This window comes from Magnolia sinica, chromosome 6 (assembly GCF_029962835.1).
Source record: "Magnolia sinica isolate HGM2019 chromosome 6, MsV1, whole genome shotgun sequence".
NCBI classification, from domain to species: Eukaryota; Viridiplantae; Streptophyta; class Magnoliopsida; order Magnoliales; family Magnoliaceae; genus Magnolia; species Magnolia sinica.
In genome coordinates, this window is record NC_080578.1 from 80,437,253 (window position 1) to 80,464,700 (window position 27,448).

At 40.2% G+C, this 27,448-nt stretch overlaps 1 non-coding gene across 1 annotated transcript; it reads left to right on the top strand.

The window, feature by feature from the left end:
* The first annotated feature begins 23,561 nt into the window (after nt 1–23,561).
* On the top strand, nt 23,562–23,668 carry LOC131250331 (small nucleolar RNA R71). Its single transcript, XR_009173252.1, has one exon. It is a non-coding gene; the product is annotated as a small nucleolar RNA R71 (small nucleolar RNA).
* Nucleotides 23,669–27,448: the final 3,780 nt, after the last annotated feature.

The following is a 27,448-nucleotide window of genomic DNA, read 5'->3' on the forward strand; positions in this document are numbered from 1 at the left end:
CATAAATTGCAGGAATGGAATGATGAACTTGTCTTTTCGTAACATGACTCTAGAGCTAAATATTTTTAATTTATGTAAGCAGCCCATTGATAATAATGAGATCCATGAGCTGAATTTCATGGACTGCTTGATAGAAAAAGAGGAATTGGAACCTAGTCTGACTGAGGAATTGATTCAAGTCATTGGGGACTTCAAAAATTCTGATTTAGAAAAAGTGTTTGCTGAAATTTGTGATGATAAGGAGAGCACTACCACCCAGGACATTGGTATGTAATAATGGATATCGCGGACTTAAATCCTATCTATTAAGGACTCACGACTTCTGTCATCACCAACCAATATTCTAAAGTTTGATTTAAAACCACTACCAAATGAGCTTAACTATGTATACTAAGGTAAAAATAAAACTTATCCTGTGGTGATCTCTTCATTTTTAGACAAGGATTAAGAGATTAAATTGTTGAATGTTCTAAGGGACCACAAAAGAGCCTTAGGCTGGACCATTTTTGACATCAAGAGTATAAGCCCTTCCATATGCACCCATCAGATCCACATCGATGAGGATGCCAAACCAATTAGACAACTTTAAAGGTATCTCAATCCAAATATGATGGAAGTTGTAAAAAATAAGGTGATCAAATTATTGGATGTGGGAATCATCTACCCAATATTCGATAGTGTTTGGGTGAGTCCAACTCAAGTAGTCCCAAAGAAATCTAGAATAACTATTGTGCAAAATTCTAATAATGAACTCATACCAGCATGTGTCACCACAGGTTGGCGTGTTTGCATTGACTATAGAAAATTGAACCAGGTTACAAAGAAGGACCATTTCCCTCTACCATTCATTGATCAAGTTTTAAAAAGGGTAGCAGGTCATTCCTTCTATAGTTTTCTTGATGAATATTCCGGATATAACCAAATAGAGATAGCCCTGGAAGACCAAGAGAAAACCACGTTCACTTGTCCAATTGACATGTTTGCTTTCAAACAGATGCCATTTGGATTGTGTAACTCCCTAACAACTTTCCAACAGTGTATGTTAAGTATTTTTTCAAATATGGTTGGGAAGTTTCTTGAGGTTTTCATGGATGACTTCTTTGTATTTAGGAGTAGTTTTGAGGAATGCCTCAACAATTCATCTCTTGTCTTGTCTAGGTGCGAAGAAAAACACCTTATCTTAAATTGGGAGAAATGTCATTTTATGGTTCAAAAAGGAATTTTTTTGGGCCATTTTATCTCCAAAAATGAAATCGAGGTAGATCACTCAAAACTTGACATTATTGCTAATCTGCTTATCCTACGAACTGTTAGAGATATTAAATCACTTTTAGGGCACATTGGTTTTTATAGAAGATTCATCAAGGACTTTAGTGCCATTACCAGACCCTTGACTAATCTTCTTCAAAAGGATGTTCCATTTAAGTAGACAGATGAGTGTGTAAGTGCCTTTAATAAAATTAAATCATTCCTTACCACTGTACCTATCATGAGTCCACCAGATTGAACACTTCCTTTTAAACTAATGTGCAATGCAAGTGATTATGCCATAGGGGTTGTTTTGGGCCTAAAAAAAGATAAACTGCCCTATGTTATTCACTATGTGATTAGAACTCTAAACTCGACTCAAGTGAACTACTCAACAACTGAAAAAGAGTTACTTGCAGTAGTTTTTACTTTGCATAAGTTTAGGTCCTATTTGCTTGGATTCAAAGTGGTTATTTTCACGGACCACTCGGCTTTGAAATATTTGTTATCTAATAAGGATGCAAAGCCGAGACTTTTGAGATGGATCGTCCTACTTTAAGAATTTGACTTAGAGATAAAAGATAAGAAAGGAATAGAAAACGTAGTGGTCGATTACTTTTCCAGATTGGTGTTAAATGATTCCACTAAGGAGATGCATATCCAGGACACTTTCCCTGATAAACAATTATTTGCGATCTCCAAATTACCTTGGTATATAGATATAGTGAACTATCTTGTAACGGGAAAAATGCCATATCATTGGAAGTCACAAGATAGGAAGTATTTTGAAACTGAGGTTAGGAACTTCTTCTAGGATTACTCGTATTTATATAAATATGGGACTGATCAGATTTTTAGACGTTGTGTCTCAGAGGATGTAGTTCAGAGTGTTATTTCTTTTTACCACATGGAAGCATGTGGTGGCCATTTTTCTGCTAAGAAAACAACTGTAAAAATCCTGCAGTACGGTTTTTACTGACCTACCATGTTTAAAGAGACTCATGCTTTTTGTGTTGCTTGTGATAGATGTCAAAGGTTGGGAAGAGTGTCTCGGCGCAACATGATGCCTTTATCCCTAATTTTACCATTGGAGATATTTGATTGTTGGGGTATTTATTTTGTGAACCCATTTCTATCGTCTTTTGGATTTCTTTATATATTGGTTGGTGTGGACTATGTTTCCAAGTGGATTGAGGCAATTTCGAGTAGGACCAATGACAACAAAGTGATCATACGATTCCTCAAGAAAAATATTTTTTCTAGATTTGGAACTCCAAGGCCATCATTAGTGATGGCGGGTGTCACTTTTGCAATATGATATTTGAGGCTTTAATGAAGAAATATGGCATCAAGCATAAAGTGAGCACCCCATACCACCCACAAACAAGTGGGCAAACTGAGATTTCTAATCGGGAAATCGAACACATTTTAAAGAAAACTATAAGGCTAGATAAGAAGGATTGGTCCCTCAAACTATCTGATGCTTTATGGGCTTATAGGACTACTTATCCGACCTCCATTGGAATGTCCTCATACAGATTAGTGTATGGGAAGGCCTGCCGCTTGCATGTGGAATTGGAACATAGAGCCTATTGGGCAATAAAGAAATTAAACTTTGATATGGACTAAGCAAGTGAACAAAGAAAATTAAAGTTGACTGAATTAGAAGAGCTGAGGAGGGACTCCTATGAAAATTTTAAAATTTACAAAGAGAAGCTAAAGCTTTTCATGACAAAAATATCATGAGGAAGAATTTTGAACATCAGCAAAAGGTCCTATTGTATAATTCTCGTCTCCAGTTTTTTCCGGAAAAGTTAAGATCAAGATGGACAGACCCCTTCATTGTGAAGAATTTTTAAACTTATAGGGCTGTTAAAATTGAGAATCCACGTAATGACAATGTGTAAGGTTAATGATCAGAGATTGAAGTCTTATATAGAAAACTTTCTTTTGGGAGAGGAGTCCGTCCCTCTTCATGAGTCAAAATATTCAAATTTATGCTCTTAGTTTGATGGAGCATTTATGTAGGATTTGTATCATATTCAATTTTTTTTTGTATCACAATAGCAGGTAAGTTCTTCATAGTAGGTACTATCCACCCTTTCATTTATTTTTATTGTTCTCTACATTACATTATCATTACATTGAGGACAATGTAGATTTTAGGTTGGAGGCGTGGATAGTCATCCATGTAAGGTTTTTTTTTTTAGCTTTCAGTTTTTTTTTTAAAGGTTTATGGGGAATTTTTTTCAACATTTTCAAAATAATATATTTATATATAGGAATGTGAACATGATATTATGCGAATTCCAAAGGCAAAGTTAATACTTAGTCTAGGTTGATAGTAGTCAGAATTCTCATAACTAAAAATTATAGACTTGAGTTCAATTATCTAATCACTAGTTTAAAGTGAGTTGCAATTTGATGTACTAAATTCACAATACACCCTAGCTAACTAAGTGAGGAATATGATATGTGATCTAGAATAACAAATTTTGATTCAAACAAGGTTGAATGAATTAATACCATTGATATATGCTTAAAACAGAGAATATTGAAGGAAAATAAAGTGATTAAAAAAGAAAATTTTATTATAGAGCATAAATGCAATGACCATAACAATCGTATCAGTAACCGGAGTAAGGATACCTAAGTATTCATTATTGTTACCATTACAAGTATGATACCTTAAGTTATGAAGCAAACCCGATGGGAATCTTCATCTAAGGGTGGTTTATAATAATGAGGATATGATGATAAAAGAAGAAATGACATAAAGAAAATGAGATAACTAGAGATTTCATATTCTTGGAATGATTGAAAGGAGTTAGGCTAGAGAACATGCATATTTCTCAAAGTTAGACTAGTGTCACGTAGCACCTAAGTATATTGGATCATAACTATTCTAAATTTTGATTAGGTCTCTGAACTTAAGGATATAATGGATTAAGAAATTAAGATTCTAACTAACTTCAGACTTAGGGTAAGTATTGTTTTGTTTTGAAATTCATATGATGAATGAAGGTATAATTGTAAAAATTTCTAAGTGTTGAACTATTTTTCATGTTTTCAATGTTTGTGAGTAATATTTCTGGAAACCCTCACGAGACTATAACTCATCCAGTAAGGGAAACATAGGGGTTTAAAGGCTTGTTGTATATGCTAAATGCAATTGAGATTACCTACGAAAGTGGTGTAGTTAGAATTTTTTTTGTTTTAATTTTGTTTCAAAAATTAGTTTTTATTCTTATTTTTATTTTTCTTCGCTTATTTTGCTCAGGACTAGCAAAATGTTGGTTGGAGGTGTGTTGAGACTCAAATATTGTATAATTTTCCCCATTTACATCTTGGTTTTATAAACATGTGAATCAACTTAATGTTCTATTTTATTCATGTATGTGTTGCAAGGTGAATTTAAGAGCTTGGATTGAAAAAGGGTGCTAAAAGGCATGGATTTGATGCTCAAGAATCACTAAGGCAAATGATGGATCTTAGGAGACCAAGATTGAAGAATTCATATGCCAAATATCCAAGAAAACCAAGTGAGGAATGAAAAGAATCGAAGATTTGAAGTGAAGAATCCTGAAATTGTCCTAAAAAAATATATTCTGTAGCTCTAAAGTCTATTTTAGGAAACTACGCAGAGGAAAATCTATTTTAAACAAACTGTGCAACGAGAAGTCTATTTTGAAAAACTGCATAAATTTGAGGCGATTTCTAGAGTTTTCCAACTTTGTACGAAAATTGGAGTTCCTCACTTATAAATAGAGCTTCTTAGGGTATTCCTAAGCATCATTAAAAGCATTCAAGAGTAAGATTTAGGGTTTTTACAGGGTTTTCAATTTTATTTAAGTTTTATAATTTTTTTTTGCTTTTATATCTTTTTTATTTACATTTATTTCTTTCTTGTTGCTTTCTTTTTCTATTTTAGTTATGTTTTTCTAGTTTCCTTCTAGCCCAAGCTTGAAGGGAAGCACATGGGTTTAATAATTCTTTAAGTTATGATGATTGACTGTTTTAATGATGAGAAGAATGGTATATGTATGTTATCTATTATTTAGGTTTTATTTTTGATTCTCTTGTGAGATCCATATGTTTCCATCATATGAGATCTACATTGATGGATAGGCTTACCCTAAATCAATCAGATTTCCAAGATAGGAGAGGTTCTCAACCTATTATATATTTTTGATTTTTATTATCTCATTGATATTGAATTCTTAAAATCACTGTTACTTGAGAATATATATCAATGATGCAAATCCATAATTTTCTAATCTTTTATATTATTTATTAAAATATTTAAACTGTTTTATTTTCCGATTAGGCTGACCATAGTACTCAGATCCTAGTTGTGTTATCCAAGTCATCATGATTTTGGAACATTAACCTATGTGTGGAACTTTAAAGCTTAGGTGTTATTTTAATTCAGTTGAATTACATCCATTGAAAAAAAAATTTCAAAATCAAATCATCAGTTTAGTTTTTATTACTTAGTTTGTTTTGCATTTGATTTTCTCCTTTTCGCAATTCATCTCCCTGTGGGATCGACCCTGTATTCACAGGATATTACTTATGAACCTCTGCACTTGGAGGTAAGCAATCAGCAAGGCATGAATAAAATATATATAACAAGGTGAGGTCCATTAAGAGTGACCCGGATGGACACCCACGTGTACAACACGTGTGTCACTATGCTAGCAATCCATTTAGGCACACGACCCACTAACGATGTCCCAAAATAATTAGATTATCAATGGCATCACTATAATAACTCTAGTAGGATGATCTGCACCGTCCAATCATGGCTAATGTAAATCAACGAATACATATCATCAGTTAGTCACTAGGATGTGATCCTATGCTCATGACCCATTTGAGTCTTGGGATTTCATCAATTCAGGCAAAGTATATGCTTAAATGGATTTAATATAACCATAGTTTCAACATTCACACACCTACTAATTTAAATCCAAGATGCAAAATATAACCAAAGAGTTAAGGGATCCCGGATCTAGGGATTCCTAAGTCCAAGGGATCTCAAAACCAAGAAATCCCATGTCCAAGAGGTTTCTACCCCCACATTTTCTTGTGGCGCGGCCCACCTAAGATCTGGATCAGCCTGAGTTTTGGGCCCATGGCCTAACATGATCTGATAAGATGGATGAATGGAGTGGATAGGATACATACATCATGTAGGGTCCCATGTGTGGGCCCCACTTCCTGCCTGCCTATGGGTTTGGGTGTTGGCTGTTATCACTGGGTGTTGGCAGTTATCTTACCTTCTTTTTTTTTCTTTTTTAATACACTATCAGTGTGGGCCCCACGTGGATGTTCTAATCCATTCACCGCATAGTCCATCTCGAGCGGGTCAATGGGCTCTGATTTGGGTTGATTTGGACGAACAGGGACTCCACATTGATCATTGGAAGATTTCAATAGTAATGGTTTGTTTCCCTCATTGCAACCCACTTGAGACTCGAATCTGTCTCATCTTTCGGCCCATGGCGTAAAATGATCTTGATAAGTCGGTGGACGGTGCAGATTCAATATAAACATCAAAATGGGGTCCCACTTGTGAGACCCAAAATTGGCCAAGAACGGATTACCGCCCACGTGCATGGCATTTATAAATTTTATTATTATTATTATATTTGTTTTATGTTTTACATACAATATTAAGGTGGGCAAGTGGATGATCTACTCCATTCACCATCTTAGCCAGATCGAGTGGAGTCCAATAGACTCTGGTTTGGGTTATTTGGATGATCAAGGACTTCGAAGCGGGCCCTAGAAGGTTTCAACAGATGGGCATTATTCTCCTTAGTATCACCCACTTGAGACTTTGATCCGCCTCAAATTTTGGCACATGGCCTAAAATTATCTAGAGGAGATGGTGGACGGTGCGGATCAAACACATACATCATGGTGGGATCCACGTGTGGGGGCAACCCAAGGAGGCTTTTGCCCTCGTGTCACTAGGCAATAACATCCAGTGACACCTCCTTTTTTTTTTTCCTTTTATCTTTTTTTTTTCCTGATAAGCAGGGTCAACAATGGATAATCCATTCCATCCATTATGTCGAAAAGCTCTCTGTGAACCAAAGGAATGTTGGGTAGGTTCCATCATATACACACATAAAAGTAGGCCTTGAAAAGTTCCAAAAGTGGGACTTTGTTTCCCTTAGTGTGGTCCACTCGGGAGTTGGATCGATCTTGTTTTCGGCTCATAACCTAAAATGATATGGAGAAGGTGGTGGACGGTGTGGATTAAATAAATACATTAAGGTGGGGTCCACGGCTAAGATGCCACCACCCCACATCTGCATGGTTAACGTGAGGGGTGCTCCCACCCCCACCGTGGGCTGTGGTGTGGTCCACCCAATGGTTGGATCGACTTGACTCTTGGGCTCCATGGCTAAAATGATCCAGTAGATGGATGGATGGTGTGGATGATATATATACATCATGATGGGGCCCACGAGGGAAGCCCACGTGGTGGCTTTGGAAGATAAATGGTGCTGAGAGTGTCTCTGGACATTGTTGCATCCAGGGATAGTACCACTGCCCCTCTCCTTCTCTTGTGTTTCAAGGGTGAGGTAGGGCCCACCTAGGAAATCCACTCCATCCAATTGAATGTCCAACTCATGGTGGGGCCAAGAGCTTTGGATTACATCAATTTTTGGTGTATTTTCACCATCCAAGTGTGCTTATACAATAAATTGGTTTAAATAGAAAATAAACATCACAGCACACAAGGTGGTTCATGTCATGCCCCAGACCCGATAGTCTTATACTACTGCTATATCTACCAGATCTGGCGCGCAACAAGCCAAACTCCGGCATTGGTACCTAATGCCCACACACTAAGTCCCAAGCTTAGCATCCGGCAGGGTAATATAAAGGATAAATCTCACCATTCATTCTTCACAAAAGAGGAACATCAGAGACAAGATAAGTAATATCTGTATACAAGTAAACTGGGTACTACAAAATTTCAAAAGTACATCATATACAATTCAATTCCAAACATTAAATCAGTCCCCCTATGTGATGCCTAACTCGTGGTTGCTACTTGTTTTTCTTCTTTAGATCCTTTATCTGAGTAGTCAAAAGAAAAGTAGGTTTTATAATTTAACAAGTGCAAAGTCCTCATGATAAGTATGCAAGATAAATTAAGATGAAAGACATAATAAAAGAATTGCGAAAAGTAATAATCTATGCAAAGCGATGTCTTAATGAATGATGGAGGATGATCATGTGTGAGATGTCACGCCCCAAATTCGGAAACCGGGCTCACAAAATTCCCGATCGCCAAATCCGGCGCCGACAGCCTCTATAGTACCCCATTCTTGGCTCCTAGCGCCCATTCGCCAGGTTTCGATCCTGGGATGCTATGAGGAGAATTTTCAATATCAGTTTAGTTCGTAATAAGCATAACCATAGGCATAACCCACAAACAACAACCAAAAATTCCATCACATTTCCACTATGATAAAAAACTTTACAAGTACAATGAGCATAAAGGGAAATACAATGATAATGGACAAAAGCTCCAAGATGATCTGTTATGGGCTCCTGCGTCAGTGCTGCTGCGGTCCAACGTCACTGCACGCAACGGTCATGCATAAGCTTATGGAAAGCTTAGAGGGTGGTGTAAATGTGTGCGCAAAGTAATAATACAATTACGCAGTATCAGAGTAATGCGGAACATGCCGATGGATCTATGAATACCATTAGCCGTGCCAAGGCTATGCGATGCAAGGCATGAATGATGTCTGCCATATCAAAGTCACGCGATGCGAGATGCAACTCAAGCATACGAATCCTCATCTAAGTCCACATATTAATACAGTTCAAATCTGAAATATCACCGGGGTCTAGTACACTCCAACCAGATTGCTGCCCCATCGCACGCAATAAGGTGAGTGGAAGAGACCTCATTATCCGCCTGCCAATATCGGGCTCGGCTCATCGATAGCGTACCCATTCCTCGAGCTGGTCAAACTCAGCCTAGCCTTACCCCCTCCTCTTGTGTGGGTAAGGTGGCATCCCTTTCAACTGACCACGACATAGTGGAAAGCACGACCATCTGGTAATCAGCACTCGGCGCTCATGTACCCACTCGGTCTAGACATTGGAGCAACCTCTTGATACTATAAGAGTTTAGGGACTTTCACCCAGGGATATCTATAGCACCCCATATAGAACAAGATTTCCGGTATCTAATCCTGCCAACCACGATATGCCTGTAGAGGCTACGGCCCTGATGTTGTTAGGGTGTACAGTAACCATATCACATAATGCGAAATGTATGAATCACACTATCCAATCATGTGACAATCCTGCGCTATCGTGCACTCATGTAGGGCAACACCGCCTAACTGGGAGCTCATAAACAAGCTGCTCGAAGACATATGCTATGATCAGTCACCTCTCATATCAAGCATACATATGATGTGTATGGTCATGAATCATGGAACTATACTAAACATATTACATAGCGATGGATTCTTATTTGTAACGAAGATGGGTCTAGACGGCCTACACACTATAAGTATGGGCCTAATAATGGGCCCTGGGGAGGGTTATAATGCGGACATCTAACCATCATTGCTCCTATAATGTGGACGTCAAACCATCATTGCTCCCAGGGCATAGCTGTTAAAAACATCATTACATACGCTATGGTGGAATCCCTAATCAAATGGGCCGAATCAATGAGCCGATTTAAATGGGTCAATCAATGAGCTGAACCAATGGGCCGAATCAAATGGGCCGATTAATGGGCCGAACCAATGGGCCGATTTAAATGGGCCAAGTCAAATGGGTCGAACCAATGGGCCGATTTAAATAGGCCAAGTTAAATGGGCCTCATGTCTATCAAATTGGGCCCACCCTCATATATTTTTGAGATCCGTCCTATTCACAAGTTAACATAGAGATAGATGAAATGAAAACAAGTATCAACTTATATTGGAAACTACTGTTGCCCTTAGAAGTTGAATGGTGGATGTCACGGTCCACTATTTAAATGGTGGGGTCCACTGGAACTTTAGATCTGACTCATCCTTTCGCTCATACCATAAAATGGTATCTTAAAATGTTTGGATGGTATGGATACAGCGTGTACATCATGGTGGGCCCCACCGTTCAAACAATGAATGGTGTAAAATGCATATATCAATGTGGGGCTTGTGGGCTTGCTGCCGTCAAAAGGGGCAGCTATATAGCTGTTACACGTGCTGTAGTTGCACTTAGAAAGGTAGAGGTGGGTCCCAGGTAGGGCCCACCACCATGTATATATTATATAATATAATATATAATATATATAATATAATATATACTATATATAATCTAATATAATATAATCCACGTCCAGGCCCTGGACGGCCTGGACAGTGATATATACCATATATAATATATATTATATAATATATACTATATATAATATATACCTTATATCATATATATAATAAAATATAATAAAATTATCATCGTTTAGGCCCTGGACGGCTTGGACAACACATATATTAGGTGTAGCCCCAAGTGGGGCCCACCATACTGTTTAATTTCCATCCAATTCGCTGAGAGTGAGAACCCAAAAGGGTTTTAATGGCAGCCACTCAATCCCACTATTTCCTGTCGTGTGGGCCACCTGAGCTTCAGATTAAGCTGATTTTTCAGGTGGCCCTCTGCCCTAAGGGGGCCTACCAAATGCATGGTGTGGATCTCCAAACCACATCATCGTGGGGCCCACGGCTGGGCCCGTGGGCCGCTGCCCGTCCGCCCGTCCGCCCGTCGGACGCAGCAGGCGCTGCCTGCACCTCTGACACCAGCAGCGTCGGCTGCTGTTTGATATATATATATATATATTGTTTTCCTAAGGTATTTCACCTGTGGGGTCCGCGTTGGAAGAATCCAACCCCGTCATTACTTCTCATATCTCAAGACAAGCCAAACAAGCCCAATATTCAATATATTTTGGGGTATAGAAATGATAGGGGGATATTTCAACGGTAAACCCGCTGTTTGCTATGCTATGGCCCGCCCGAAAGTCGGATTGGCCCTATCTTTCGGCTCAATGCCTAAAATGAGCTTGGGAAAGGAATAGATGGCATAGATTGAATACATACATCAAGGTGGGGCCTATATGAGTGGGCCACCCCATAAGCTTAGAAATAAGCTAATATTTGTGTTTTCCCTTTTGTCTAGCGTCCCTGGACGCTGGACGGTTGGGCGTTGCACATGCATTGAGGTGGGCCCTGCTTAGGTGGGCCACAAAATGATTGATGGTGTGGGTACAACACATTTAAAGTGGGCCCCACTTATAAATGGCTTGGATAAAATACCTACCTCATGGTGAGGTCCATCTTGATGGGCCACATGACCATATTAACACAAGAAAAGAAAAATAAAAAAGAGAGGGAGAGAGAGAGAGAGAGAGAGAGAGAGAGAGAGAGAGAGAGAGAGTGGGACACGCGTGATGGAGGGCTCCGCCACTATGAGCCCTCCCTTGCAATAAATCATACATCAAGTGGTCCCAATACATGTGGGCCCATCAATCAAAGATCAACGGTGGGGATTCCTTTCTCCACCGAAATAAAAGGTCTAGATGACCCCTTTTCAAACTAGAAAGTAAACGTCATGATGGGGTCTATGGAGAATGGCCCCATCATGGAATGATATTGATAATCAAGGTGGGCCATTGGCCACATCTTAGGGCCCAAAGTGAGATCCATACCATCGATCGGTATGCCTCACTTGGCCCATCATGAAAATATGAAAAACTAGCCTACAGAAGCACCCACCGTTTGATCTTCTTGGTTTGTTGGAAAGCTGGTCGCCTTGTGCTTCACTTTGATGGAGGGTGATGAAGTTTGAATGACTAGGATGATGGCTCTTAGGGTGGGAAGTGGGCCACAAAAATCACTTTCTCTCTTGGGAAGCGCATGGACGTGAGCACCTCTCTTTGCTTAGGATTGTTGCTTGGGAGTGAGTTTGAAAAGAGATCGAGAGAGTTATAAAGAGAGAGATGTGATAGAGTGATGGATGGGAGAGAGAGGGATGGGTGTGTAAGGCCTTTTTGACTTTTGTGGTAGATTGTGTAAGAAAGGTATGGGTGGTGTAAGAAACTTTTGACTTTGGGGTTGCTTGGGGATGGGTGAGAGGTGATGGTGTACTTGACATGATGGGATTGATTGATTGATTGATTAATGTGACATATTGTAGAGATTCTCTCGAAATTTGCATGCACCGAACATTGGCCCACATCTCCTAGCCAGAGTATCCAATCGGCGCGTGAGACACGGGATCGGAACCGCGACGACGATGCGGTCGCTAGGGTATAAGTCTTGGGTTGGGTCGACTCAGGTTAACGGCATGTGACTAAGGGTCGCGTGCAAATACCGATTAAGGGTCGAAGGTTGCCGGAATTCGACCGAAAAGATTGCGAAAGTCCACGGAACGGTATGGTCTAGGATACGGGGCTTACATCTCTCCCCTCCTAATGAAAATTTTATCCTCGAAATTTACACAATCATCACAACTAGACATAACTCATGAGGGAGAAGGAACATGACATCACTATATAAAATCAAAGATAACATACAAAATACAACACATGATCAATTATCAAAGAGATGGGGATAGCGCTCTCGAATCTTAGCCTCACGCTCCCAAGAAGCCTCCTCAACCGTATGGTGACCCCACTGAACCTTCACCAATGGATGACCTTAGTCCGTAGGACCTGCTCCTTCTGATCCAGGATACGAACTGACTGCTCATTATAGGAAGTGTCCTCACGAACCTCTAACGACTGTTAATCAATAACAGGAACGATGTCTGACCCACACTTCCTCAACATGGAGACATGAAAAATGTTGTGGACGCTAGACAATTGAGATGGTAAGGCAAGCCGATAGGCCACTGCGCCAACGCGCCCAGTGATCTAAAAAGGTCCTATGAATCTCGGGACAAGCTTGCCCTTCGCTCCAAATCGAAGTACGCCCTTCATGGGTGAGACCTTGAGATACACGTGGTCCCCTACATCAAACTCTAAGGGACGATGCCAACGATCAACAAAACTCTTCTACTGGCTCTGAGTTGTGCGCATCCTCTACCTAATGATATCAATAGCCTCTGACGTCTCCTACACAAGCTCGGGACCTAGGAGACGGCGTTCTCTAACCTTGGTCCAACAACTCGGTGATCTGCATGGTCTGCTATATAGTACCTCAAAAGGAGTCATGCCGATGGTCGCCTGATAGCTGTTGTTGTACGCGAACTCAGCCAATCACAGATGTCCATCCCTACACCAAGGCCTCGAACTCCAATGCCTGTTGTTGTCAGATGTGATTCGAAAAGTACTGTCGGTCAAACCGATCAACAAAGTCTTCCCATGTCCACACAAAATCGACACCTGCTGCTCGAGAGATTGATGTCCACCAGTGCTCAGCCTCACCATGGAGAAGAAATACGGCTAATCGGACTCGCCGCTCGGTCGTGCATCTCATCGTATCGAATATCTTCTCCACATCGGTGCGCCATCTCTCAGCTACCGTCGAGTTTGACTCACCCTGGAAATGCGGGGGATCGAGCCGTCGAAACTCTCGAAGGAGGGCACTCGTGTGCTCTTACTCAGCCTAGGTAGGTGAAACAACGGGGTGCCTACCCTGCCCTTGAAGGGCGGCCTTCACAGACTGCAATATCTGCTGTAACTGAGAGGCACTCACAGATACGGTCAGATCTACACCGGTCTCTAGTGGAGGAGCAGCATCCTTAGGATGGGCAGTAGGAATCTCTAGTGGTGGAGCAGGGATCGTAGGTGGTAGTGCGGGAGTCTCAGGTGGTGGAGCGGGAGTCGATCGGGTCACTCACTTGGGCATCTTGTCCTACAGGAAAGAGCAAAGGCGCCTATCAACTTTGAAAACTCTCGGAGGCACACACGTTAAGGGTCTGAAATCAAAGATTGCTGAGTTATCTGAACTTAGGACTTAATCATTCATAGCAGATATGTAATATTATTTTTGGTTATTCCGAGTTATGCTCCGATACCAACTTCTATCACGCCCCAAATTCAAAAACTGGGCTCATAAAATTTTCGATCGCCGAATCTGGCACCGATAGCCTCCGTAGTACTCCATTCTTGGCTCCTAGCACCCATTCACCAGGTTCCGATCCTGGGATGCTACGAGGAGGATTTTTAATATCAGTTTAGTTCGTAATAAGCATAACTGTAGGAATAACCCATAAACAACAACCAAAAACTCCATCATATTTTCACTATGATCAAAAACTTTATAAGTACAATGAGCATAAAGGGAAATACAACGATAATGGACAAAAGCTCTAAGATGATCTGTTATGCGCTCCTGCCTCAGCGCTGTTGCGATCCAACGTCACTTGCATGCAATGGTCGTGCATAAGCTTATGGAAAGCTTAGAGGGAGTGTACGTGTGTTTGCAAGGTAATAATACAATTATGCAGTATCAGAGTAATACAGAACATGTTGATGGATCCATGAATACCATTAGCTGTACCAAGGCTATACGATGTAAGGCATGAATGATGTCGGCCATATCAAGGCCATGCGATGCGAGATGCAACTCAAGCATACGAATCCTCATCTAAGTCCACATATCAATACAGCTCAAATCTGGAATATCACCGGGGTCTAGTATACTCCAACCAGATTGTCGCCCCATCGGGCGTAATAAGGTGAGTGGAAGAGACCTCACTATTCGCCTGCCAATATCGGGCTCGGCTCGTCGATAGCGGACCCATTCCTCGAGCTGGTCAAACTCAGCCTAGCCTTACCCCCTCCTCTCGGGTGGGTAAGGTCGCACCCCCTTTCAATCGACCATGACATAGTGGAAAGCACGACCATCTGGTAATCAGCCATTGGAGCTCATGTACCCACTCGGTCTAGACATTGGAGCAACCTCTTGATACCATAAGAGTTTAGGGACTTTCTCCCAGGGATATCTACAGCACCCCATGTAGAACAAGATTTTCGTATCTAATCCTGCCAACCACGATATGCCTGTAGAGGCTGCGGCCCTGATGTCGCTAGGGTGTACAGTAACCATATCACACAATGCGAAATGCATGAATCACACTATCCAATCATGTGACAATCCTGCGCGTATCGTGCACTCATGTAGGGTAACACCGCCTAACTGGGAGCCCATAAACAAGCTGCTCGAAGACATATGCTATGATCAGTCACCCCTCATATCAAGCATACATATGATGCGTATGGTCATGAATTATGGAACTATACTAAACATATTAAATAGCGATGGATTCTTGTTTGTAACGAAGATGGGTCTAGACGGCCTACACACTACAAGTATGGGCCTAATGTTCACTCCCCAAGTATAGGGTTGTGATGTAGTAATAAACTTGGTGAGACCGAGGTCGAATCCCAAGGGACTGATACCTGTAAGTAATCTGAAACTAGGTAGAAATAGAACTAGCCTAAGATGAAATCTAAATCAAATATAAATTGATGAATAATGGTGAGAGATTAATGTAAAACTTAAGAGAAATCAGAGATAAGAAACAAGGGATTCAGACGATCCACTTGTAGAGATTAGGGAGATCTTATGCTGCTTCAAAAATCATGGAAATTAAACTGAACTTCCTCTGATATAATTTTAAAGAGATGAAAAGTATATGAATTAGAATGGATTCCATCACCAACCATACCCAGCAGACAAAGCAAACAACAGAATTAAACTAATTACCAACCAATCAACATGCTATGAAGGTTAGGAAGGGTACCGTCATCCTAACATACCCAGGAGACGATGGTGAACAACAGGGCTTCCTAATGTCATAAACATAAAAGGAAGGAACATGCTCAAAGCCATTACAGACGCATTGTAATTTTAGTCACAACAGACCACTAAAAACTAAAAACACTCCCTTAAATAAACTATAATCAGTATCAGTTCAGTATGAATATAAAACACCAGCGAAAGAGTCTCCCATCAAGCTACAAGCTTCACCTCTTAGCCCTAGCTAAGAGGTTTAGCCAATCATAGACACGATTAACTAATCTCTAAAAAAGGAAAACATACAGGAAAGGCAAAAAGAAAAAAACTCTGTAAGAAAACTGCCCCACGTCCAGCACTTTCTCTCTCTGCTCCACGTTCCCAGCCTGGATTTGTGCTTCACATCCCTCCCTTAAGCTCCGATGGTGTAGCCCACGGACTCTTTCTTGGTGACGTCTACCTAGCGTTTGAATGGTTGAAAACCAATCGCCATTGTCTTTTTCAAGTCCGTCACCTAGGCATGAATGAGATGGAATGAGGGACTCTCTTGGACGGTTTGGATCAAACCATTGACGCACAGTGATGGCCCACAAAATTCGTCCGCAGGCTCTATTGCGAAACAAAGCCTGCGCATATAGTGCTGTGATGGCTGGGGGGTCCCAAATTGACGTCAGGAGGAGAATCCACGTCGCCCATTGTCTTTCCCTTTAAAAAACATGTAGACTTGATCGGTTTTGGATCCAAACCGTGATGCCCCATGATATTTTCATTCTGCCTTCCATCTTGATGTTGAATGGATATTTCTTGTGATCGGGTGCATAGGACCAAAAGGTCACCTTGGTGGGGGTCCAGCCTTCCCTATGGACGCAATAGACGGTCCAGATTTTACAAAAGGATGACGAGTGGGGCCCACTAGTGAAAAATGGATGGACAATGGCAGGACTTTGTGTCCTTTTTTGATTTGGAGAAGATGGAGTCTGTCAATGTGTGCTGACCGATTTTGAGAATTTTAGTGCATAGCTAGTGCACTTATCTACTGTGCACACGTGATGTACATGAGGTCCTTTGAAGATGTTTGTGAGAAATCTGCTCTGTCCATCTGTATTCTCATCTCATTTAACGCGTTGATACCAATTTTGAAGTATAACCAAATAGCAGGTGGGCCTAAAATCAGAGTTTTAGGGGTTGATCTGTTCGTCGGGCCACTTTCACAGGGATAAAACAGATGAAATTCGACGTGTACAGTTAATTTATGGTCCTCAGGCCATGTATGGAGTTTCAAACTGAACGAATGGTGGGAACCCTGTGATCTTGCATCCTGGCTGACTTTAAGCCCGTTTGAGCTTCAGTTTCTCAATTTTCGTGGATCTCTAGCATGTAAATCTGTCGATCTTGGTCCCCTGGAGTCTGTCGCTTGCCTTGGTGACTTTAGAGCGTTAAATCCATGCTTTTAGTACCCTTTTCCAGTCCAGGCTCGTAAATACGCCCTGCATCACAAACACGATTAAATTGGGTCGTTAAACAGTACCATGTTCGTAAATCCAGGCAATAACTGGGGTCTGATATGCAATATTTGACTCTCAACACAACCCTCAACCAGCATCTTGCTAGTCCCGAGCAAGGTATGCGAAAAATAAATTGAGAATTACAGGACAATTTCTATGAAACCAAGTGATATTTGAAAACAAATTTAGTCAATATAATTCTAAGATTCATGCATGTTGGGCATTACAATCTCCTGGACTCGAGTGCATGGTAAATTCCATAGTCAAGTTCATAGTATTAATCCATCAATCAAAAAAATTCTAAACATTGAGTTCCATCGGTGTAGATAGTGTAAACCCTACTTACCATCATTAAGAGATTCAATCGTCACTTTCCATACATTGACGATCAAAATAGCATTCAGGACAACCTAAACCAGAACTTGCCTTATAGTTCTTCTTTCTTTTTTTTTTTTTTTTATATCGACGGTTTTCACGCCGTGTTAACCTTGGTGATCGAACCCTCACCTATAGGGAGCAGACCTATGGTGAAGACCGTTCGCCCACAACCACATGTATCGGGTAGAGCCAAGGAGGGAAAACGACCCCTCACTTATAGGGAGCAAACCTATGGTGAAGACCATTCGCCTAACCCTGGATATTTTCTTTTTTTTTTTTCAATTCTTCTTTTTCTCTTTCTATTAATCATGACGGGTAGATTGTCCAGGCTGGTTCCTTACATGCTTAGTGATTACCAAGTTAATCCTTCACTATCGAACTGAAACCTTAATGTGCAAGCAAGATGTGTCTTGTGAAATTATAGCTCAATCAATGTTTAAAACCTCTAATCATGGATTAACAATTCAAACTTGACTGTAAAATCTTATGGATAACTGAATCCAAGAGTTATAAATTTCCAACATCACTTATCTTGTAATTCTAAATCCAAGATGGCCGTCAAAATCACTTCGAATTCATACGAAATTCTAGAAAATTTTAAAAATTTTCACAATTTTCGCACTTAAGACCAAGAAAACACCGATTAGGAGACCTAATCTCCTACCCCCAACCTAAAATCTACATTGTCCTTAATGTAAAAGATTGCTCGTAATGTATATGAGACAATGAAAGTAAATGAGAAGTGGCGGGAAGATTGTACCTGGATGAGGGATTCAAGAAGTTTTTACACAAGGATCTCAGCATGAAAGCAAGTCAACACAAGAGAGAAACTAACAAAAGAAAACTATGTTAAAACAATGTAGAAAGCAAATTAATCTAGAACAACATAAAGTAAATTACCCTAGTCCTATGAAAACAGGAAACCTACTTATACCTCCATCAGACTAGGAGATTAATCCTGGTAAACAGGATCAGTCAGAGGTATGGACATGTCCTCTGAATCAAATTTCTCGACAAATGGCTTTAAGCGATGTCCATTTACTTTAAACTCCTTACCATTGTCAGGATCTCTTATCTCAACGGCCCCATGAGGATACGCAGTGACCACAATGTAAGGGCCAATCTAACGAGATCGAAGCTTACCTGGAAAGAAATGTAATCGAGAATTATACAAAAGGACTTTCTGACCAGGTGTGAATAATTTTCGTAGAATACATTGGTCATGAAACACCTTCATTCTGTCCTTGTAAATTCTCGAGTTCTCGTATGCGTCGTTCCGGATTTCTTCGAGTTCATTCAACTGAAGTTTACGTAGCGAGCTAACGTTGTTCAGATTGAAATTTAATTTTTTAATTGCCCAGTAGGCTCTATGTTCCAACTCCACAGGCAAGTGGCAAGCCTTCCCATAGACAAGTCTAAAGGGAGACATTCCAATAGGAGTTTTAAATGCAGTACGGTAAGCCCATAAGGCATCGGTCAATCGGATTGACCAATCCTTACGGTCGGGGTTAACCATTTTCTCCAAAATGTGTTTGATCTCCCTATTGAAAATCTCAACTTGCCCACTTGTTTGTGGGTGATATGGGGTGCTCACCTTATGAGAGATACCGTATTTCTTCATTAAACTCTCGAATGGCCTATTAAAAAAGTGTGAACCCCCATCACTAATGATAGCTCGAGGCGTTCTGAATTGGGAAAGGATGTTCTCTTTTAGGAATTTAATGACCGTGCAATGGTCATTATTCTGACACGGGATCACTTCAACCCATTTAGTGACATAGTCTATAGCGAGCAAAATATTTAGATTTCCAAAAGATTGGGTGAATGGTCCCATGAAATCAATGCCCCAACAATCAAATGCCTCGATGATAAGAGTGGGATTTAAGGGCATCATATTTCGACGGGACAACGCTCCCAATTTCTGACAATGCTCACAAACTTTGCAAAACTCATGAGTGTCTCTGAACATAGTGGGCCAGTAAAAGCCACACTATAAAATCTTGGCTGTCTTTTTGGCAGAAAAGTGACCACCACAGGCCTGTGAATGACAGAAAGAGATGACACTCTGATGCTCAACATCTGGCACACTTCTCCTTAAGATTTGGTATGGGCAATATTTAAATAAATATGAATCGTCCTAGAAAAAGTTGCGTACCTTGGTAAAGAATTTCTTCTTATCTTGTGCAGTCCAATGTGTCGGTATGGAACCTGTGGCAAGATAATTAGCAATATTAGCGAACCAAAGTGAATGGGAGACTCTGAACAGTTGTTTATCAGGGAACATATCATTGATATGGGTCGCCTTAAGGGAATCAGAGGTATTAAGGCGAGAAAGGTGATCGACCACAACGTTCTCTACTCCCTTTTTATCTTTAATTTCCAAATCAAATTCTTAGAGTAGAAGGATCCATCTTATCAGGCGGGGATTAGAATCAATCTTAGAAAGAAGATACTTGAGTGCCGCATGATCTGTGTAGATAATGATCTTGGATCCGATCAGGTATGACCTAAATTTATCCAAAGCGAATACTACGGCTAAGAGTTCCTTTTCCGTAGTCGAGTAGTTCACTTGGGCAGGATTTAGAGTCCTACTCGCATATTGAATGACGTAAGGCCTCTTATCTTTTCTCTGACCTAGAACTGCTCCAAGAGCATAATCAGAAGCGTCGCATATAAGCTCAAAAGGAAGGCTCCAGTCGGGTGGTTATATGATGGGTGCACTAGTCAACATGCCCTTAAGCTTTGTGAAAGCTTTCTGACATAGCTCAGTCCACTCGTATGATGCATCCTTTTGAAGTAGATTACATAAAGGACGAGAGATGAGACTAAAGTCCTTTATGAATCTTCTGTAAAACCCAGCGTGTCCTAAGAAGGATCACACGTCCCGTATGTTCTTGGGTGGAGGTAGGTTAGAGATAAGATCAATTTTTACCTTATCCACCTCGATTCCTTTAGATGAGATAATATGTTCAAGGACAATTCCCTTATGAACCATAAAATGACACTTCTCCCAATTAAGTATCAAGTTCTTCTCTTCACATCTTTTCAGCACACATTTAAGACTTTCTAAACATTTGCTGAAAGATGAACTGAAAATAGAGAAATCGTCCATGAAGACCTCTAGATATTTCCCCACCATGTCAGAAAAGATACTCATCATACATTGCTGAAAGGTGGCAGGGGCATTACATAATCCGAATGGCATCCTTCTGTAGGCAAAGGTGCCGTAAGGACATGTAAATGTGGTCTTTTCCTGATCCTCAAGGGCGATTTCAATCTGATTATAGCCCGAATACCCGTCAAGAAAACAGTAATAGGAATGACTAGCTAGCCTTTCCAAGATTTAATCAATGAAGAGCAAAGGAAAGTGGTCCTTCCTCGTGACGGTATTCAGCTTCCTGTAGTCAATGCACATTCTCCAACTAGTAGTAACTCTAGTTGGCACGATTCATTATTGGCATTGGCTACGATGGTGATCCCGAACTTCTTAAGAACTACCTAAGTTGGACTCACCCATTGACTATCGGATATAGGGTATATGATACCCACACCCAATAGTTTAAGAACCTCGGCCTTAACCACTTCCTTCATGTTTGGATTTAGTCTACGTTATGATTGCCGAGCGGTCTTCGCATTATCCTTAAGATATATGTGGTGAGTACAAATCGAGAGGTCGATTCCCTTGAGGTCCGCTATCGTCCATCCAAGGGCTCTCTTATGCTCAATGAGAGTAAATATGAGCATACTCTCTTGTTCTTTCTCCAGGTGGGCAGAGATCACCACCGGGTATGTCTCATCTTGACCTAAATAAACATATTTCAAATCAGAGGGCAAAGGTTTAGGTCAAGCTTCGGCGGCTTGAGTTTAGACGGTAGAGGCACTACATCAGTTTAGGGCAACTCTTCGAATTGTGGCCTCCACCGATTGACTTCAAGTATCGGTGCAGTATCAAGCAAGGCACACGTCTCCCTAATCATGTCATCATCAAAATCATGGGAGTGGGCCAGGCACGTCTCTAGAGGGTCAGAGGATAAGGTCAGAGGTGTCGTATCTTCTACTAAAGAGTCAATCATGTTAATGTCGTGGAAATCGTCATCATCCTCTAAGTTTTTGCCGTTATTGAAAAAGATGTTTGACTCCAATGTCATATTCCCAAAGGACATAGTCATGACACCATTCCTGCTATTGATAATTGCGTTTGAAGTGGCAAGGAATGGGTGATTAAGAATGACGAGAATCTGAGTGCTCATGTTATTGATGGGTTCAGTGTCCAGGATGATAAAATCTACAGGGTAGTAAAATTTATCAACTTCGACTAACACATCCTCAATTATCCCTCTTGGTACACGGACAGAGCGATCAACAAGTTGTAGTGTGGCTAGGGTGGGTTTTAATTCACCCAAACCTAACTGTTTGTATACCAAGTAGGGAATCAGATTGACGCTTGCTCCTAAGTCAAGAAGTGCATGATCAATTCGATGGTCCCCGATTACACATGATATGGTTGGACTACCAAGATCTTTGAATTTCTGTGGCATGTCTTGCTTTAGGATGACACTCACTTTCTCGGTTAATAAGATCTTCTTTTGAATACTCTATCGTCGTTTGGTCATGCATAAGTCTTTCGAGAATTTGGCATATGAAGGTATCTGTTTTACGACATCAAGTTGAGGAATGTTGACTTTCACTTATTTCAACTCCTCTAGGATATCCTGAGAGTTAGAGAGATTTTGGTGCGACCAACCGTTGGGGAAATGGAGCAACTGGCTTTTCTAGAAGTTTCGGTTCTAATTTTTGTGAGGCTTCACTAGATCCACTATTGTTGTCCTCTTCTGGTTCTTGAGGCTTTTCGGGCCTAACTGGAAGGGTTTTATCAATGATCTTCCCACTCCTATGAGTGGTGATGGATTTAGCGTGCCCAATTGGATTTGAAGAGCTGGGATCACTTATCTCGTATTGCGGTTTAGGATTGGGGAGCGGTTGTGCAGGAAGCATCCATTTTTCTATAACTGTCATACGTGAATCCATCTTTTGCATAAAATCTCGCATTGCCTGGGCCAGCTCTTGCATGGAATTTTGAACCGGTTCTTCTTGAGGTTTCCCCTGATTTGGATTTTGATTGAAGAAACTTTGAGTGATAGCAGTTTATCCATTTCTCCAACTAAAGTTTGGATGATTTTTCCAACCAGGATTGTACATATTAGAGGTCGGTCCATTGAAAAGTCTTGAATAATTATTTACGGCATTGGATTGTTCATTCAACACTTCTCGAAAGGCGGGTATTGTAGGATAATTTTCAGTTGTATGAATGTTACAATCACAGATGCCGCAAATACTTTCATTAACCTTATCCTTCTTTCCTTTCATGGCCTCAACTTTTCTTATGAGCGTAGTCACTTTATACTTGAGATCATCCTCTTCTTTCAAGAGATACAATCCACCTTTCTCCTTAGATGGAGTTAGCCTAGACGTGGTGTTCGATTTTGGGTAATAGTCCAATAATTGTGTTTTTTCAGCAAGACTATCGAGGTAATCCCATACCTCGTCAACATCTTTATTAATGAATTCTCCATTACACATTGTCTCGACCATTTGGCGCATGGAAGATGTCAGTCCATCATAGAAAAAATTTGTAATGCGCCACGTTTCAAAGCCGTGTTGTGGGTATGAACTGACCAAATCCTTGAACCTTTCCCAACATTGGTAAAATATTTCATCCTCCTTTTGGGTGAAGTTCGTGATTGCTTTTCTAAGGGCAATCGTTTTATGATGTGGAAAAAATTTCTTTATGAATTCCCTCTGCATATCATTCCATGTGCCAATGGATCTAGGATGTAGTGAATGTAACCACGTCTTAGCCTTCTCCTTTAAGGAAAAAGGAAAGAGTCTCAGCCTGACTATGTCCTCAGACACATTTTGAAAATATAAAGTGGCTATGATCTCATTAAACTCTTTCAAATGTAGATATGGTTCTTCAGATTCAAGCCCGTGGAACTTAGGAAGGAATTGGATAACTCTTGGCTTGATGTCCTGTATTTTCAGAAAAAATCATACATGAGGGTGTACTCACCCCCGCTGGTTGTAAATAATCTCGTAAAGTATGAGGCGGGGGTGCTTGATGCACCTCATTCTCATCTTAAATGTCCTTTACCCTAGGTTGAGGTAGAAGAGGTTGGTTTTCAGCCATCACTTCAATTAACTCAGGGAATTTCGAGTGGTGTCTAGTCCTACGATAGATAGTTAACCCCCCAACCAATCCTCCTTCAGTTAAGAGACGTCGAGTGTTGTCACGGGCCCACTTGGGCATGAAACACTCGCATCCCTCAATTAAATTCGAAACCTAATCCTAAGAAAGGAAAAGAAAATCTAGAAAGAAAGAGAGGGTTGGAAAGAAGTTACGAAATTGGTGTCCCTAAGTTAAAAACCTGCAAAAGAAAACAAAACAAGTCAATTTCTAAAGAGAATGTCTAAAATTAGAAAATCCTTAAAAAGAAAGATAGAAGTAAACTAGTTTCTAAAAGAAGAAATTCCTAAAAGAAAGAAGAAATTTAAAATAAATTAGGAAAGTCCTAAACTAGAAAGAAAGTTACTAAAAGAGATCTGAAAAATAGAAAGTAGAGAAAGAGCTTACCGAATTAGAAATTTCTATCTTAAAAGCCTACAAAATAGGAAGGTTAGTTTCTAAAATCTATAAGTAAAAAAATTTCTAAAAATAAATTAGGAAACAAAGTTAGATTCTAAAAGAGTTAGAACTAGAAACTTGCTATAAAAAAAATAGAAAGTTAGTTGCTAAAAAATTTCTAAAACTAAAAAATAGAAAGTTACTTAAAAGAAAAATCTAAATCTAAAATTAGAAAAGTACAGAAAGTAAGAGGAGAAGTTAGAAAGATGATACCAAATGAGAAGTTCCTATGGTAAGATCCTTCAAAAGAAAATAAAAGAGATTAGTTTCTAAAAAGGAAAGTTCCCTAAACCTAGAAGCTAAGTTAGTTTCTAAAAAGAAGGCCTAGAATTAGAAAGTTTCTAAATGGAGAAAATAAAACTTAAAATTAGAGAGTTTCTAAAAATAAGTAGGAAAGTTCTAAACCTAAAGTTAGAAAGTTCTAAATTAGAAATCCTAATCCTAAAATACAAACTAATGTTAGTTTCTAAAAAGGAAAAAAATTCTAAAATTAGAAAATAGTAAATTTCTAAAATTAAAAGAAAGCTTAGAATTAGAAAATTTTTAAAACTCAAACCCTGATTCTAAAAATAGAAAAAGTAGAGGAATTAGAAAGGGATTACCAATTTAGAAGTTTATGTCAAGATCCTACAAAACAGGAAAACAGGTTAGTTTCTAGAAATCAGAAAAACCTAAACCTAAAGTTAGAAAAATCCTAATCTTAAACTAATCCTAAAACTAGTTAATTTCAGAAAATAAGATGCTGGTTGAGGGTTGCAAAACTTGTTCACTCCCCAAGTATAGGGTTGTGATGTAGTAATAAACTCGGTGAGACCGAGGTCGAATCCCAAGGGACTGATACCTGTAAGTAATCTGAAACTAGGTAGAAATAGAACTAGCCTAAGATGAAATCTAAATCAAATATAAATTGATGAATAATGGTGAGAGATTAATGTAAAACTTAAGAGAAATCAGAGATAAGAAACTAGGGATTCAGAGGATCCACTTGTAGAGATCAGGAAAATCTTATGCCTGCTTCAAAAATCATGGAAATTAAACTGAACTTCCTCTGATATAATTTTAAAGAGATGAAAAGTATATGAATTAGAATGGATTCTATCACCAACCATACCCAGGAGACAAAGTAAACAACAGAATTAAACTAATTACCAACCAATCAACATGCTATGAAGGTTAGGAAGGGTACCATCATCCTAACATGCCCAGGAGACGATGGTGAACAACAAGGCTTCCTGACATCATAAACATAAAAGGAAGCAACATGCTCAAAGCCATTGCAGACCCATTGTAATTTTAGTCACAACAGACCATTAAAAACTAAAAACACTCCCTTAAATAAACTATAATCAGTATCAGTTCAGTATGAATACAAAACACAAGCGAAAGAGTCCCCCATCACGCTACAAGCTTCACCTCTTAGCCCTAGCTAAGAGGTTTAGCCAACCATAGACATGATTAACTAATCTCTAAAAAAGGAAAACATACAGCAAAGGCAAAAGGAAAAAAACTCTGTAAGAAAACTGCCCCACGTCCAGCACTTTCTCTCTCTGCTCCACATTCCTAGCCTGGATTTGTGCTTCACATCCCTCCCTTAAGCTCCGATTTGGTGTGGCCCATGGACTCTTTCTTGGTGACGTTTACCTGGCATTTGAACGGTTGAAAACCAATCGCCATTGTCTTTTTCAAGTCCGTCACCTAGGTGTGAATGAGATGGATGAGGGACTCTCTTGGATGGTCTGGATCAAACCATTGACGCACGGTGGCCCATAAGATTAGTCCGCAGGCTCTGTTGCGAAACAGAGCCTGCGCATACAGCGTTGTGATGGCTGGTGGGTCCCAAATTGACGGCAGGAGGAGAATCCACGCCGCCCATTGTCTTTCCCTTTAAAAAACATGTAGACTTGATCGGTTTTGGATCCAAACCGTGGTGCCCCATGATATTTTCATTCTGCCGTCCATCTTGATGTTGAATGGATATTTCTTGTGATCGAGTGCATGGGACCAAAAGGTTATCTTGGTGAGGGTCCAGCCTTCCCTATGGACGCAATAGACGGTCCAGATTCTGCAAAAGGATGACGAGTGGGGCCCACTAGTGAAAAACGGATGGACAATGGCAGGACTTTGTGTCCTTTTTTGATTTGAAGAAGATGAAGTCGGTCAACGTGTGCTGACCAATTTTGACAATTTTAGTGCACGACTAGTGCACTTGTCTACTGTGCACACGTGATGTACATGAGGTCCTTTGAAGATGTTTGTGAGAAATCCACTCCGTCCATCTGTATTCTCATCTCATTTAACGCGTTGATACCAATTTTGAAGCATAACCAGATAGCAAGTGGGACCAAAATCAGAGTTTTAGGGGCTGATCTGTCCGTTGGGCCACTTCCACAGGGATAGAACAGATGAAATTCGACGTGTACAGTTAATTTATGGTCCTCAGGCCATGTATGGAGTTTCAAATTGAACGGATGGTGGGAACCCTGTGATCTTGCATCCTAACTGACTTTCAGGCCCGTTTGAGCTTCAGTTTCTCAATTTTCGCGGATCTCTGGCATGTAAATCTGTCGATCTTGGTCCCCTGGAGTCCGTCACTTGCCTTGGTGACTTCAGAGTGTTAAATCCATGCTTTTAGTACCCTTTTCCAGTCCAGGCTCGTAAATACGCCCTGCATCACAAACACGATTAAATCGGGCGGTTAAACAGTACCATGTTCGTAAATCCAGGCAATAACTGGGGTCTGATATGCAATATTTGACCCTCAACACCTAACAATGGGCCCTAGGGAGGGTTACAATGCGGACATCTAACCATCATTGCTCCTATAATGTGGACATTAAACCATTATTGCTCCCAGG